Raw genomic sequence first — 17,464 nt, 5'->3', positions numbered from 1 at the left:
TTGGCTACAGATCTGGGATCATTTCACCTTTCTAGTAGCTGTGGAAATATCATTAATGAAACGTTTCTTCACTGTACCATATTTTACTAAAAGCAAAGCAGACATTTTACCTCTGATCACTTTTTTTTATCTTTTGGTAAATGGACAAAAACATGATTTAGTGGTAAAAAGAGTGAAAATATTCATCAAAATAAATAATTTAGGAGGAGTTGCCTGTATTTTTCTTTCTATATTGGCTCTTAGCAACTCAACTTTTTTGGTTCTTGACTGGGGCTTAGAAATCTGGGCAATGTGTTATCTCTTAAATATATCCTGTGAATTTTCAGTTATGGCACCTAATTTAAATTGGATGGCAATATTCAATATGTAACCTGTATACGGAAACAAAACTTTTACAAAGCCATTTGAAAAATACTGTTAATGATCTTTTTTTTTGTGACTCAGCATGTGTTTTTTAAGATACGTAGAACTTCAATTTGAATTGTAATGTTAATTGTCAACTTTTTTTTTCCCATTCCCTTTCTTTTGCTTGAAGGATGATCATACCAAATGCAGAATAAAGCATAGAGTTTCATATAATGATTTGATTATAGCTTGATAAGAATAGACTTGTTTTCTACTCATCATTCTCGCTTGAATTTTTCACTGAGCTGTGCTCTTTTAGAAATTTGTTGAGTGGGAAGATGTGAGCTTATGTAAACATGCATTGAACAGCTGAACTGAAATGTTTATAGTCCCAAACAGGAGATTACTCATTGGCACTAGTACAATGCACAGACATTTTCATGCACGGTCTGTAACTGCAATATTGTATTTGAGGAAAAATGTGTTTGATAGAGAGTGAAAACAACTCTACAGTTGCTCAGGAAGACAACATTAGTTAAGTTAACCAAATCAATGTTTCATCTCCTGGTTTCTATTTCATCAGATTCATGGAACATTATGTTATAAAGCATACTGAAAAGCAAAATTATAATTAAATAAGATGTGATAAAATTAATTCTGATTCAATCAAATGAGTGTAAAAAGTACTGCTAAATTTTGTGTGTGTATAATAGTATTATTTATAGTACAGAAATTACTCAATTACCTTGTCGCGTGTTTTACTATTTTCTCCATTTGTGGAAAAAAAGTAATATCAAATATCAATGCCAATCCTATTATTTTAAATCAATCTATTCAAGATGCTTTGCTGTAGCTGGGAAAAAAAAAGTAAATTCATTATTGAATCATTCTTCTTAAACTGATTTGATACAGTTTCCTCACAGATTTGCTCCAAGTTGTTCATTCAAATTCCAGGATTTTATGGGAAACAAAAAGAATGAGTCTTTCGATTAGCTTATTTAACTTATAAAATGCTAATAAGATGTTTTTGGCAGGAGACAGCAGATAGACTTCAGGTTTCCATATTTCCACTTCATCATTTCTCTGCTACAGTTCATAGAGCTTTTTATCTTGTTTTTACTCTTTCTAGCTTTTCAAACTTTGACCAGTGAGCAGAACTTTCAAATCACAATTTGAAAAAATTAGAAAGAACATTGTCCCCATCCTTAAAACAAGATTAAGAAGTTATACTAAGTACAAATTAATGTCCCTTACGGAAAACATTGAATAGCTAAAGGTCAAACAACTTACCTAATCTAAAGAAAGATGGATGTATGAGGAGAAAAATGGAATCTGAGTATTTGCTTATCTGGGACAGATATTTGGTCATATCATTTGGCTGGTAGATTCAACTCAAACATTTAAATGTGTTTCTAAAGACTAATTATGTGCTAGTACGATAGTGTGACGCTCTAGCAGACCTGAGACAAAGGGCAATTTGGAGGAGCTTGCAGACTTATTCTTCTTGCAACACCACCCAGTGCTAACATGAAAGATCAGAGAGAATATTTAGAAAGTTATCCCATTTGGTGTTGACTTGGTAGGCATAGGAGGCACTTGCAAAATCCATCCAGCTACATCACATTTAAAAATATATATATGTATAAAAGTGTATTATATATAATATATAAATATGTATAGTATACACATACACACACATATATGATATATCCCTTAATATACACGGATTTTTAAAAAATTTAGTCTGCATTGGTGGAAATCCACTGCAACAGGAAGACTGGGAGAGAAATAAGGGGGAAAGAATGAGAGAGTCTAGCACTGGCTGGGGTGTGGTGGAGAGTGAAATGGAGAAGACAGAAGAAAGACTCACCCAATAGGATGTAGGTAAACTAAGGGTTTTCTGCCCAGGTGACCTACCTATAAAATAAACATCTATATCAAACTGATACATAGGATAAGATAAATAAACCTAAGGGAAGGTAAAAATCTTCCTTACAGGAGAAGTCAGATTATAAATATCAAAGGAATGAGGTAATGACAAAGACTGTCCTAATCAAATGTTACTCAGGCTCCTCTAACCCCGTTTTCAAGGAGGCTCCATCATTGGGCCATGCCCTCAGGAGCAAGAATCCTGTTAAGTCAGGTTAGTGAAAATCCTCACTCTTAACATCTGATTGCCTTTGATATTTGATCAAATTCCTCATCCCCTGCCATCCCTCAGGTGCTACCTGACCACCTTGGCCTCCCTACAACAAGAATCGTGTCACATTGGTTTGGCCAGAATCCTCTCTTTCATCAGACGTTCCTTGTTGTAATTTCCATCTGCTGATCCCCACTCTATTCCATGGCTATAATCTCCACTTTCCCTTGCTATATTAGGAGTTGAGCCTGAGCTCTCTTCTACAGCAGAAGTCCCTCTGGAATAGTCTTCTTCTTTACCATCTTTAACAAGTGTCAGGAAACATGTTTTAATCGTTTAAGAAAATCAACATTAGAGCACAATAATAGTCATCATGGGCTAATGAATTTTCAAATTTGTGCTCAAAAGCTTTAAGGAGAAGCAGAATAGGTGCACAGCTTCAAAATATTTCCTTCAGTCTATTTAATTACTATTATTTTTATGTAAGTCCAGAAATGGAGTTTGGCTCCCTTCTTCTAGAACTTAGTGACTTCCTTCTCTACAATAGAGTTTACAAAAGGAAAAGCAGTCATTTTACAATAGAAAAACCTGACAGATATCACATTAAGTCATCAAGGTTATCACTGAGAATGTGTCATGCTGATATTATGTATCTCCTGACACAATGGGATGAGAACACCACCTTTGTGGTATTTGCATATATCCACGTAGAAGGATGGTGGTCTATAAGTTATTTGACTAGTACCCTTCAAAAATGTCTAGATTCGGAAAAAAAGAAAGAAAGAAAGAAAGAAAAAAAGAAAAGAGAAAATGTCACAGATTAAATTAGGTTAAGGCGACATGATGTCTGAATGCAATGTAATATCCAGGATTGTATCCTGGAGTACAGAAAAGACAAAAGTGGAAAAACTATAGAAATGTGATATGGTCTGTAATTTAGCTATTATTATTGTACCGAAGTTAATTACTAAGTTTTGATAATAGACAAGATATACAAATCTATAAAATCAAGAAGTTGAAGGAAACCCAAGCAAGATAAATCCAAAGAAGAACATTCCAAGACACATTATCAGATTTCAACATCAGTGAAAGGTGAATGAAAAGTATAAAGATATTCTCTGTATGATTTTTGTTCTTCTGAAATACGTTATTTCTAAATTTGAAAAGTCTTTTCAAATCTAGAGATGAATAGCTGTGATATTTTCAGTTCCAACCATTCTCCCTCAGAATGCCCTCTTATCTGATCCTTGGTTTTACTACATCTCTAAGAGTTCAGTATAAATTATTTTATGATATCTGCAGGAAGTACAATTCCAAAATATGCACATTTAAGCAAAATACACTTTTTGAAATATTTAAACTTAAGAAGCACATTCATGAATTTACATCTTTTAATGCAATCCTTCATTTAAATTTAAACATGGATGAGTCAATAATGCAAATATGCTGCACCGTCATAGAAAATTGTTCCTGACAGCACCGTTCTCTCACCTAGAGGAATAATGCCATGCGCACAAAATTGCTCCTTAAGTGACAACAACTTCCTATTTCTATTAATAGAGACAATGTTTTTCCTGCCCCTAGCCTGCCTCTGGGAAGATATCCTCCCACATGTGACTGTGCTTCAGTGATACTGCTTTCCCCCTTTCACAATAAGTGGCTTGTGTATCACTTTATATTTCAACCCAACTATGTTATTTTTAATTCCTTCAAATAATCTAAGGACTTGGCATAAAAGTCGTGTTCCACATTCTTGTGATCTTCAGCAGGAAAATTTCATCTACTTATTTTAGTGCCCTTGAAAGTGTTCTCAAGTATTTTGAGTGAAACTAGCTTCTAAATACTGGTCTTGTATTTTTCCTTCACCTTATATGTGGTGATACAAATGTATTAATTCAAAATTAAGATTTTGAATTCATAGATGTAGAAACTCCAAATCACTACAAGCCAGCATGACAGCTTAATTTTTGTCTGAAAGTTTAAACCTGATTCGGAAAGAATATGAACTTTTTACACCTCCCTCTGCCTGTGTGTTACACTACAAAATCAGTGATGAGTTAATCCATTTTTTTTAGTATTCACTCTAATTTTTGTCATTTTATTTAATTAATTTATGCTTATTCCTACTTTCTCTTACATTGATCACCATAAACAACAGGTTTTCAAACTCTTCAGGGTCTGTAATTTTTTAAAAAATCTCAATTCAGATTCACTTCTCATAAAAACTTTTCCTTGAAGATCACAGCTTCCATTGAACTCCCTTCGTTTAAATTATTAAAATATAAATAAGAAAAAAGAAAAGAAAAAATGGGGTTTATTTACTTTTTGTTAAGTGTTGAACTATTTTTACTATCTTACTAATTTTCATATTTACTCTGTAATACGGACATTATTAATCTGTCTTTGATGGGAAATTTCTAATACTGAGCACTCTAATATAATGATGTATTCCATGTTCTTTTTTATTACTAATTTTCTGAAGGTTATACAATGTCCTTTACTTTAAACTTCTCTGACCGTTAAAGATTTGTATAAAATATATACAAATAGAGCGTTCAGAATATAGAGTTTTAGAAAACTCTAAGTAACTTGGATTATGATATAAGTATATCAAAAGTGACAGAATGAGTGTTAGAGATTGTTCCCAGCATAAATGAAAATACATTAGAGAAATTATTCGACTTGTAAGCATTGATAAAATTCTGCTAAATTTATATTACCATCACCTTGATGGCCAAATATAATTCTTACATCAGATCTCTGCAAGTATTTAATTAGCACATAGAAAGTTCCTCACTCACCTCCACAATCTATATATCCACCTGTAACAAAGGAATGCAAAATTCAAGTGTGGTTCAATAAAGTATTATTAATTTCTTCCTGATCTGGTATCTTTTTTTTTTTAATATAGATGACTTTTTAATCTTGATTAGGTTGTCTATAATTACACTTAACCCCCAAACACATGGGTCAGTTCTTATTCTCACAGTTGATTTACTGAATAGATGAAAAGAAAATTAGGTCATGATGTATCTGTCTGGGTTATCTTCATGGGGAATCTCATATATTGATTACCCTCATGAGAACAGCATCCTAACACTCTTTGGAGGAGGAAATGCACTCTAATTAACATCTACAGTGCAACTGAGGATAATGGAGGCTTACTTAGTACAGAAACTAAAATCATAGTAGCCTTGACAATCAGGGGTAACTCGGACCTACTCTTAATGTGCTCCCTTGTTTTGTGTAAAATTCTACTCTCAAATTAGTGATTTTTCCTTCATCAAATCGATTTTTTCAGAAGTATACACCTTGGAAATGCTGAAAATATTAGCCTATTTACCAAATGAATTATAGTTAAGAATCTGTTTTGTTCCCTATCCAAACTCCCTGTTTCAGACAGCAAGATCTATATGCTTACCTTTAAACTTGTAGAACTAGTATGCACACATACAAAGAGGAAAGATATTCTCTGAGACCTGAACACAATTTTGGTTACATGAGGCATAGGCAATCAGTATGTGAACACTTTTACACAATGTGAAGGTCACATGTCTGTGCTAAGCTACCAGAAGCATGATGGACCCTCTTACCTTTTTTAAAACCCCAGATAAAGCCACTGCATTGGGGGGAAGACTGCATGGCAAAATTCAGAATACAAGTAAAATTATAACTATATTTAGTTTACAGTAGTTTATCTAGTTATAGTTTAGTTTAGTTAGTTACAGTAGTTCAGTAGATGAATCCCTATCAAATTACCAATGACATTTTTCACAGAACTGGAACGAAATTTTTAAAAATTGTATGGAAACACAAAAGAGCCCAAATAGCCAAAACAATCTTGAGAAAGAACACAGCTGGAAGAATCAGGCTTCCTGATTTCAGCCTATACTACAAAGCTACAGTAATCAAAACAGTATGTACATAGATCACTAGAACAGAATAGAGAGCCCAGAAATAAACCTATGCATTTATGATCAATTAATCTATTAAAAAAAGAAGGCAAGAATGTACAATGCAGAAAAGACAGTTCCTTCAATAAATGGAGCTTATTGAAAAACTGGACAGCAACAGAATGTAACAGAATGAAATTAGAACACTGTCTAACACCATATACAAAAATAAACTGAAAATGGATTATTAAAGACCTAAATGTAAGACTGGATACTCTAAAACTCCTAGAGGAAAACACACGTAGAACACTCTGATACAAATCACAGCAATATTTTTTTTCAATCCATCTCCTAGAATAATGGAAATAAAAGCAAAAATAAGCAAATGAGACCTAATTAAACTTAACAGTTTTTGCACAGCAAAGGAAATCATACACAAAATGAAAAGGCAATCTATGGAATGGGAGAAAATATTCACTGATGATGTGACCAATAAGGAATTAATTTCTAAAATAGACAAATAGCTTATACAGCTTAATATCAAAAAAACAAATTATCCAATCAAAAAATGGACAGAAGACCTAAATAGACTTTTCTCCAAAGAAGACATATAGCTGCCCAACAGGCACATGAAAAGATGCTCAGTATAGCTAATTATTAGAGAAATGTAAATCAAAAATACAATGAGGTATCAGCTCATACCAGTTAGAATGGCCATCATTTAAAAAGTCTAGGAATAATATATGCTGGAGAGGGTGTGGGGAAAAGGGAACCTTCCTACATTGTTGGTGGGAATGGAATTTGGTGTAGCCATTATGGAGATCAGTATGGAGGTTCCTTAAGAAAATAATTGGAAATAGAGTTACCATATGATCCAGCAATTCCATTCCTGGGCATATACTAGAGAAAACTATAATTCATAAAGGTACAATGTTCATAGCAGCACTATTTACAACAGCCAAGACGTGGAAGCTACCTATATACCCATCAACAGATGAATGGATAAAAATGTGCTCTCACTCTCGCTCTCTCTCTCTCTCTATATATATATAGTAGTATATTACTTAGCCATCAAAAAAATTAAATAATGCCATTTGCAGCAACATGAGTGGACCTAGAGATTATCCTATTAAGTGAAGTAAGTCAAAGACAAATATTTTATGATATCATTTATATGTGGAATCTAAAAAAAAATAATACAAATGAACTTATTTACAAACCAGAAATAGACTCACATACACAGAAAATAAACTATGGTTACCAAAGAAGAAAATAGTGTCGGGGAGGAAAGTTAGTTGTTTGGGATTAACAGATACTTACTACTATACATAAAATAGATAAACAACAAGGACCTAGGGAACTATATTACATTATATATATTACATAGGGAACTATACTCAATATTTTGTAATAACCTGTAATGGAAAATAATCTGAAAAATAATATACATATGTACATTTTTGCTATTATTGCCATAGAGTATTTTTATTTCTTATTTTAACAAAGACATAATTCATAATGAAAAGCATTCTTGGTTGCAGCCTTGTTTTGAAAGAACAGAATTTAATGAATGTATATGTGTTATAAAGGATAGAGATGAACAATTTATTTGCCTAACACTTGCCTAACACAATGGAAAGGCATAGTATAAATATCATGCGGTTTCCTAGGGTTATTCAGAAGACCTGTATACCTAGAGTGACCTTCAAAAGGGGAGATCATCACCAGATGCTGTCCCAGTGTAAATATAACATAGACTTTATGTTATAGTGGAAAGTTTGGGAATAGTCAGGGGTGGAAGAGAATTAAAAAAATACAAATATACATTTGAAGAATGGTCCAACAGAATTTTTTGATCAAGTAGATTTAAGGGAAATAAATAAACACATACCTACATACAGAAATTATCCTAGATTTCTGGCTTTGGTAACTATGAAGATTGGAGAAAACAGAAACATAACTAGTAGAAGTCGTCTAAATAGGCAATCTTTAAAAGTGCTATTTAATATGTTACACTTAAGTGACTAGGAGTTATCAAATAGGCAGTGATAAACAGGCAGTATGATATACAAGTCCGAATTCATGAGGAGAATTTTTGCCTGTAAAAGATGTAAAGATGATGATTTATGGAACATAGACTGTGTAGCACAGATAGCATCATGATGCTATAAATGCAAAGAAGAATGTAGATTGTGAATAACAAGCCCTAAGGAATTTCAAAGGTTTAGTTAGTTGAAGTGTCCATTTAATTTAATGATAATGAGTTTCGGAATGTATACACAAATTAAAGTTGCTTTAGTATGATTATTTCAGAGGAGAAAAATATGGGTGATAAACTATATTAACTCAATTTACCTTTAATATTGTATAATATGGTAGCCTTAGTCTAGCAATTTTCCAATATTTTAATGAAGTATCTGAGCTATATTTGACAATACTTTGTGACATTAGAGACATCCTGGCCACTGCAGGTCACATCTTGGTAAAGTCCTGGTGTGAGAAAACTGTGAACAATGTAGCCTAATGTGATCTGGTGGTTTCCCAGTGCCTTGAGTAAAGAAAATGGTGACAATTTTCAAACTTTGATGATTATCTTAGTGATACTGATTAGCATGGAGGTATCTGAGATGATTTTAGATAAATAAGCACACAATTTATTAGAAAATAATGTTACAAGTTATTCTAAACATTTTCAAATGTTATTGTTTAGACAATGGTAAATCAAACTGGATGAGGGCAGTACTCAATTGGCTTAAATTGCATCCTAAATACCGAGATTCAAAAAAATACAAAGCTGTCAGCAAAATCTTCCTGGACATTCTCATTGAACTGATGATTGATTTTATACTAAGCAGCATTAATAAATGTCCACTGATAAGATATATCTATTCTATGTACAATTTTACTTTTCTCCATATCCACTGTCATCCTATTTAGATCAGAAAACATTCTTAGAGAGGTTTTATTGTTTTTACTTTATTTTTTTGCTATTTTTAAAATTGAAAAAAGTGCCTAATTCTCCAGGTTCAACAAAAAAATCATTTTAAAAGGGGCTGAAATTAGAAAATTAAATTAAGCCTCCCAAAGATTCTGTTGTAACTGGTAATTGTCTTCACTCTGATTACTTAAAATGGAAAGAGGGTTTAGGAGGAAAAAAAAAAAAAAGAAAGAAAACTTAGAATGAAATTAAAATATAAGTAAAATGAATGTAATGTTAAAACTTGTGAAACTGGTAATAATACAGATAACCTTTACAAGGGGAGCAGAAACTTATCAGGGAAAATGAAACGACTAAACTAAACAATAAGTCTCTCTCATTTACTTTGAGTTTTCTTTTTTATTTAGTGTGAAAGCCAGAAAAAAAAATGGTATGCTTTCCTTCTTAGCACTAAACATTTGCCAGGGATAATTTTATGTTACTTTCTTCTAAATTTAAAAAGGGTAATAAACAATATGAGAACACATTCATAAATAAAATCATGGTTCTGAACATTGTAGGAATCATATCTATGGAAATCAATATCTATTAAAGTAAAAGGCAGTTGAAATCTTGCCTCTCCATGTCATTGCCCTCACACTCCCCAGCCTAGCACCATACATACAAGCTAAAGCCTTTACTTTGTTTTTCATTGTTTTTTTTTCTGACTTTCTAAAATCTGCAACAAATATATATGCATTTGAGTATTATGTTACTTTTTACTCTTACTCTTCTATCTAAAGCGTAATTTCCAAAGTTCACTTTATAAGCAATTTAGGAAACAGAACTAGCCCACAATGAGGTAACTGTCCAGAATGAAATATACTGGCCAATTAGGAGCTGCCTACCTGGTTTGGCCAATTATATGAAGAGTAAATTGTTTCTTTTATTAGTAAATAATTTCTGAGACATTACTGGGCAGCAATTTGCATAGGCTTTTTAGCCTATGTTATATTTGATTTTTCTAGACTCTTCAAAATAATCAGTGTTATATTCTTTGACATTTTCCTATTTTAATGCATTTATCATCCATCATTCATACTTTGAAGTCTAGTCATGCGTATATACAAAACTTATGTCACATTAAATTTACCATTCAGGAGGTCTTAGAATAATAATCACTCAAGTTAAAATTGTCTAAGATGACTAACTTTCAGCAACAACGTACGCAAGAATTAATCAGTTTCAGGCAAAATTCTTCCATTAATGGTTATCTCGCCACCTCATGGTGGAGTTTAAACATATTCCATATGTTTAAAATAACTTCTTTTTTCTTTTCTTTTCTTTTTTTTTTTACTTTGAGCATAAATCTGTATAAAACTACCAATTTCAAATGTCTATCATTGTAGGTCAGACTTCTCTTATACAGAAAGAATTTTGTTTAACAATTTAAAGATAGTCCCCAAGTGAAAAATTCTCCTATGCCCCAAGTAATGTATTCTTATGTGGCATAAGACATTAGTGTAGCAGTGTCTTCTTCAGGAAAAAACGGAGCTATTCTCCAGGAAAAATATGTTTGCCGTCACCCCTATATTATGACAGTAAAATTAATTTCATGTAAAGGAAGCTCATCATATTAATGACTTGCTAATTATGTTTCAATTACCATTTAAAAGGTTAACTCCTAATTAATTTGTTTTGAATTTTAAATCCATTAAAACATATAAGACCTCTATTAATATTGATCTTTAGTGCCATTTATATTTGTTTAAGAAATTAAAGTAACACACAAACATGTTAAAGAATATAAGGTAAGGGCATTATCGTTCAAACCTGTTTTTAATCAAGTATTTTCAACTCCTATTATTTTCCCTTAATTGGACATAGCTATACTTTCTTTTCTTTAACCATGTGAAATGATGGAAAGCGATAGTGAACCATTATGCCATTCTCTATGGGTAGTCCACTATACAATTCCAGACTCTATTTTCTATTAAAAATGTAGCTGACTAAATTTGATAGTAAATTTTTAATAGTAATATCAAAGATTTAAACCTTTATCTTAGACTCTAATTTGAGGAATTTGCAATAAAACATATTAAACCATTTATAGCAACAAAAAAAAAGTTCATAGGTTATGTATGTTTATCTGTTACTATGTATGTTGTTGAATTGTTTGAAAGCCCATCTAACCTGAAATCAGAAGACATCAAATTAATACTGGCTTAGAGATCATATACTACAACTTACTAACCAATATGCGACTTTCCCTTATGACCACTGACATGTGACTGATCAGCTGCTGCTTACTGTTTGCTCCAGGACCTGGATGGAGACTCTTTTATGGATGACAGGGCTAATGCAATTATTTGAAAATTCTAGTAATTACCAAAAATTTATATACAATTAAAACATTTCTTAATAATTTTTATCCAATTGAAATTCTCTCCCTATGAGACTCAAGGAATAAATCTATTGTTTTTTTCCAATAAAAATTTTAAAATAATTAATGATAGCTATTTTGTTCCATCAGAGAAAGACATCATTATGTCCAACCGTACAGAGCTTTAAGATATTTAATATTGAATTTCCATTGGGGAAACCATAAATACTGATCAGTGTAAGATAACTTCTTGCTGTTTTTAAAATGAGAAACATAAAAATTCTATGTAAATATTTATGTGGAGTGAATACTGCTTGTCCCCTGGGTATTTTTAAATACCTTTTTGTTACTTATAAGTTATTTTATCAAAAAATTCAAAATTTAGTAGAAAAATTAAAAAGAGATAAAGAGGAAGATAGAATGAAAGCACTTAAATAAAGTAAAATCAAGACCCTTGATTAATCGACCTTTGCTTCATTAAATTAAATCCATATTGACTCTTCTATGCATTTGGACTGATTTTACCAATATAAATAATACGAAAGACAAGGAGAGAAATTCACTGAGTAGGAAACCTGATTGCATTCATACCAGAACAACGTGCATTTGGAACAAGGTGAAAAGGCTTTTCCCAGAAAACCCTAGACTTCTATGCTGCCATGTTGATGACCAGATTAGGTGGGACAACAGGGAAGCACAATATATGCTGTATTGCTCACGTGGACATGGCCAGTTGATGGAAGTAGCAGTGGGTTCTCAGTCACCACTGATCTCTTAAGCCCTTTCTCTCCTCCTTGTGAAGGTCTGGTTGATTTATTTCTCTACAACCTATTTTTTGTCTTTCTTTTTTCCTACATAATACATTTCTCTTCTGAATCCTCCCTTATTCCTATATCTTATTCAAGATTTAGAAATCCAACAGTTAACATTAATCATACAATTTCCCTAACATGTAGTTTTAAAGTAGTTTTAATAATAATTTATTGATTCACCTCATTAATTATACTTTCCAGACCTATTTTTTTAATTAACTGTAAAATTTGTTATTTTCCAAGGCAATTAAATAAATATATCAATGTGCTTTATAAATTCAAAAGTGCTACATTAATTCATGGATGCCATAGCTCCAGTTCAGAGACATGAAAGGTATATAAGGAATAAAAATGTATTACTCCAGAGACACAGGGGTGTTTATTGTATAAATTTCTTAAATCAACACTTTTATAGTCATTTCCTCCTGGGCCTATTTTGTGCTTAAAGCAAATTTACTTTAATGATGCTTTTCAATTATTTCTGTGCTAATGATTCAAGTGTTTCTTTAAAGTAGAGATTTTTTTTAAAAGAGATCATATCGTAGTTTTATAATACAGTCCATGATGTGAAAATACCATTTTTCTGAATTTCTACTCTGCCATTTACAAATTGTGTGGTCTCAGGCTAATTATGTATTTAAACCTACTTATTCATTTCTAAGCAGTCTGATGACTCCTCTAGATTGCTGTGAGGATTAAAGCATCCAGGATGCAGCAGTTAGTCTCAATCCACAGGCTACTTCAAACTACTGTTTTCTATTGTCTCCTCTTTTCAAATAATCTTCATTCCAAAGAAACACTATTACGCCCCTAAGCCAAAATGAATAAAACTCATGCTCAAAATAGTTGTTATGTGGAAAAGTGAAATGAGTAAAAAGAAAATAATAGTAAGGAGTTTGGAATGAGAATAAAGTCAGATAATGTTAGTCTTCAAAGCATAAAGACTTCACCACATAGAATTTACTGGGTAATTATCCATGGGTTACTTGATTCTTGGTTTCCATTAACCCCTTTTCTTCTTTTTAAAATTTAATTTAATGAACTTTTTCTTATAAATCTGTTATTGAAGACTTTATACAATGTCATACATAGAATACAGCACTGTGCTAATTAAGTATTTAATAAATATTACTTTTTATTAATGTCAATATTGTCATCATTATAACTGTCAAAATTGTGCATTTTTCTAGAAACAATTACATACTTTTTAAAAATAATCTTAAGCAGGCCCTTAAAGTTTTAGAAAGGATTATTAACCCCGAGATTTATATTTAAAATAATCTGTGGGGTGGAGAACTTAAACAATAACATAGCATACAAATTATGCATTTGACTATCAACACCTTCTGTCTCTCTTAAAAATTACCACAATCTTCAAATTTGAGAATAGGAGTATCAATGTAACACTCTCTTGATCAAAATATTCTAGGATATGTATATACATTGCCTGAAAATCTTTAAGGATAAAAGACTTTTTTTTTTTTTTTTTTGCTTGTATGTTCCAGTTATTTATTACAGTGACTATGTTCCATAGCCACACAAAAACACTGATTCACACAAAAGCTGAATCAATTAATGAGTTTGTATAGGTTTAAATCATTGGAGACAATTTAAAAATTGTTATTCTGTATTATATCAGGTGTGTCTGGCATGTTGTTCTATCACGTCTCAGAGAAAGAAAGGTTTCTCTTATCCTCCAAGAAGACCATTATCCCCTCTGTAATTTATTCATTTTAATGTCCTCACACATCTAATGTTTCCAAATACCCATACCTTAACCTTCACTACGAACTAATTTTCCCTTTGGGACACTGCACTTATGCAAAATGCGGTACTTTGTTTTGTTTTTAATTAGTTTCACTGAAATTCATGTTTTTTCAAAACACACAATAAAACTATCTTTATCAGATGTAAATAAATCATTTCTTATTGTAGATATTTAAAATTGATAAATAGCGAGTCTCCAAAGTATAAACAGTAAGATATTTCAGAAAGTAAGTAGACAGAGGTTAAAGAAGAGTCAGTAGTTCAAATTATGAAGAAAAGAAGGGAAAGACATTGAGGATGGATAGGAATGGAATTTATGAGTAATTTTAGATAATGAGGTGACTCAAGACACCTAAAAAGTAGTTTTGGAAGATTTCTGTAGTCTCTCAAATTATTTTAAGTCTTCACAATGAAAGGAAGGATTTCAAATTGGCTGAAAACGGACATGTATCTATTGAGAGACAGTTTGCTTCTGACAGAAATCTAAGTGTTACAGCTTTTGAAGCTTAGTGGAAATAACTAAACATATTTTATCAATTTTCATTGTCTTTGCCAAGTGATTTCTAAAGCAGTTCAAAGATTGCTATTGTGTAAGGAGACTCTAAAAGTCAGTCCTCAACACAGACATGTGAGAACCCCCTGTGGTCAGAGGAGAGTAGTCGTGGACAGGAACAGGCATTGATCCTGGTAGTTAAATTCTGAGTTCCACTCAGTTAAAGTAGAATGCAAGAACCTTTTTTTTTCCCCTGTCCAGCAGCAGCTGTGTCAGAATAGGAGCAGATGAGAGTCATAGATATAGATTAGGAACAGCGAGAGGAATTAGTGTGATCAAAAGCTTTTATTTCTATTATGCTTAGATGTATAAAATGCTGTGAAGCTCCTGCCTCAAAGAAAAGCCAGGAGTCACAGAGAGCACAGTATGGTGAGGGCAGTTTCAGAATCATATTTATCTTACCTCTGGAAGATCACCAGGTCAGAGACAAGTTAATCACTGTGATAGGAGTAGATTAAAGACAGTAACTAGGCTGGCATACTGTGTCCTTTGTTCCTTATTATTAACCTGTTTGCTGTTATCCAAGGTTAATCACACACAATACAGACAATTGGTTATCTAGGTCAATAACAACTGTGTTTTACATTATTCACCTGTACATTTTAAGTTAAACTCTGTGTTTTGTGTTTGTTTTTCCAAAACCCAAAGATGAGAAGAGTTGAACTTCAATTTTATGAATTATTTTGTGGTTCAATATAGCATATAACTAAAAGACAGTTAAGTAGTATTGAGAGCATATATTATTATATTTTAGCCATGTATGAATTGTTATAAATGCCTATGATGTTTTTAATTTGATTTCCTCTTCTATATTATTTGAAGCACAAATGCGTAAATCATTTACTTTGTTTGTATAAAATAGTATTCTATAAATTTATAGGTTTAAATCAATTTATTAATAATTATACTGTATGTATTAGTTTGCTAGGGCTGCTGTGACAAAGAATCACACACTGGGTGGCTTAAACACCTAAAAGTCAGAGACCAAGGTGTCAGCAGGGCTGCTTCCTTCTACAGGCTGTAAAGGAGAATGTGTGTCTTTCTATTAGCTTCTAGTAGCAATTAATCCAGAAAAATATTTGACCAAATATCTGGGCAACATGGCCCAGACAAGGTGACACATAAAATTAACTGTCACAATCACAGAATCATAGAGAGTGAACAGGATCACAGAGAGTGAGCCAGCAGGACCAGCATATGTAGTGGGCAGTAAGACTGAAGGGAGCTTTACTTTTCTTTTTTAAGACTGAGAAGATTAGCACTTTTCCTTCTGTCCATTTCTCTTTAAAATATAAATCATGATCTAGAGTAGCAAATATCTGAGGAATTCTAAGAGAGCCCCTTAGAAAGAGGAGGGGGAAAATTCATACATCCCACTTAAGGAGCAAGAGATGATCACCAAATTGGTATTTTGTCACTGAGAACACAATCTCTCTCTCCCACTGCAATTCAGAGACTTTCGTACTTTTCGTAACTGTATTCTCAGAAGCTAGTACACCGTCTGGTATACGGAAGGTTTAAAAATAAAATAAAACAAACTAAAAAGCACTGTACTAACAATGAATGATAAAAGAATGTGATGAAAGACAGCAACAAGACTTACTAAGGTAATACAATACAAAAAATTAGTATAAAATCAGCCTAATAATAACATGGGCATAGACCAATCAATGCATCAAAATAGAAATTCAATGCATACCTAATAATACATAAATATTGAACAAATAATTCAACACAATGGAAAAATAGCTTACTCAAAATGGGTATTAAAATATTTTAAATACAATTAAATAGAACAATAGAAATTTCATTAAATTTGAACTTTTAAATGTTCAAGACACCCAGCTATGAATTTTACAAACATTATCCATTTATTTCTTTCAATGCATTAGTACTACTTGGTTTGTTAAGACAGATTCCTGGGCCTGACTCCAGGATTCTGATTCATAGGTTTGGGGCAGGTTTAATAATCTGCATTTTTAACAAGGGGGCACATTTGAGAATTACTGGTCTATATAAATTATAATAAAATTGTCTTTTAAAAAGCTGCTGTAAGATAAATTTAAGACCCTACCTTGCTTCTCCCATAAAGTACGCTTAGTTTCAAGACATTAATAACAATTCTAACGTGTTTTATCCTGTTTGATATTATCCAGGATTTTGAAAAATGTCATCACTTCAGTGACTTTACTTATGAAATGCATATATGCTTAATTTGACTCTACTAATGTTTAAAATTGATTACACAAATCTAGCATTGATTTTTAGCTTAATAATATTATCAAGAGATTTGTATCCCTTGATGATAATGTAGTCCATGTGTGATACTGTATTTTATTTATTATTCTTCGAGTTCATTCTTAAATGTGATATTATTCCTTCTGAGTATAGCTTCTTCTCCCTCAAAACCATACTGAAGGTTCAGAAGGATTATTAAAGTATAACTTTTGTTGAAACATCTTTATTCCTTTGGATGTTGAATACGTATACCTAGCAGTACTAGTTACTTGATTGATTAAAGAGATTTTTTTTTTCAAAAGGACAAAATTTTTAAATATAATTTACTATCCTATGCCATAATTTGTCTTTGATGGTTAAAAAAAGGGTCTTTTTGGAGGCACTGAAATTTATACATAATCATTTTAATCCAGTAT

This window comes from Camelus dromedarius, chromosome 3, assembly GCF_036321535.1.
Source record: "Camelus dromedarius isolate mCamDro1 chromosome 3, mCamDro1.pat, whole genome shotgun sequence".
NCBI lineage: Eukaryota > Metazoa > Chordata > Mammalia > Artiodactyla > Camelidae > Camelus > Camelus dromedarius.
Note: the sequence above shows the minus strand (reverse complement) of the source record.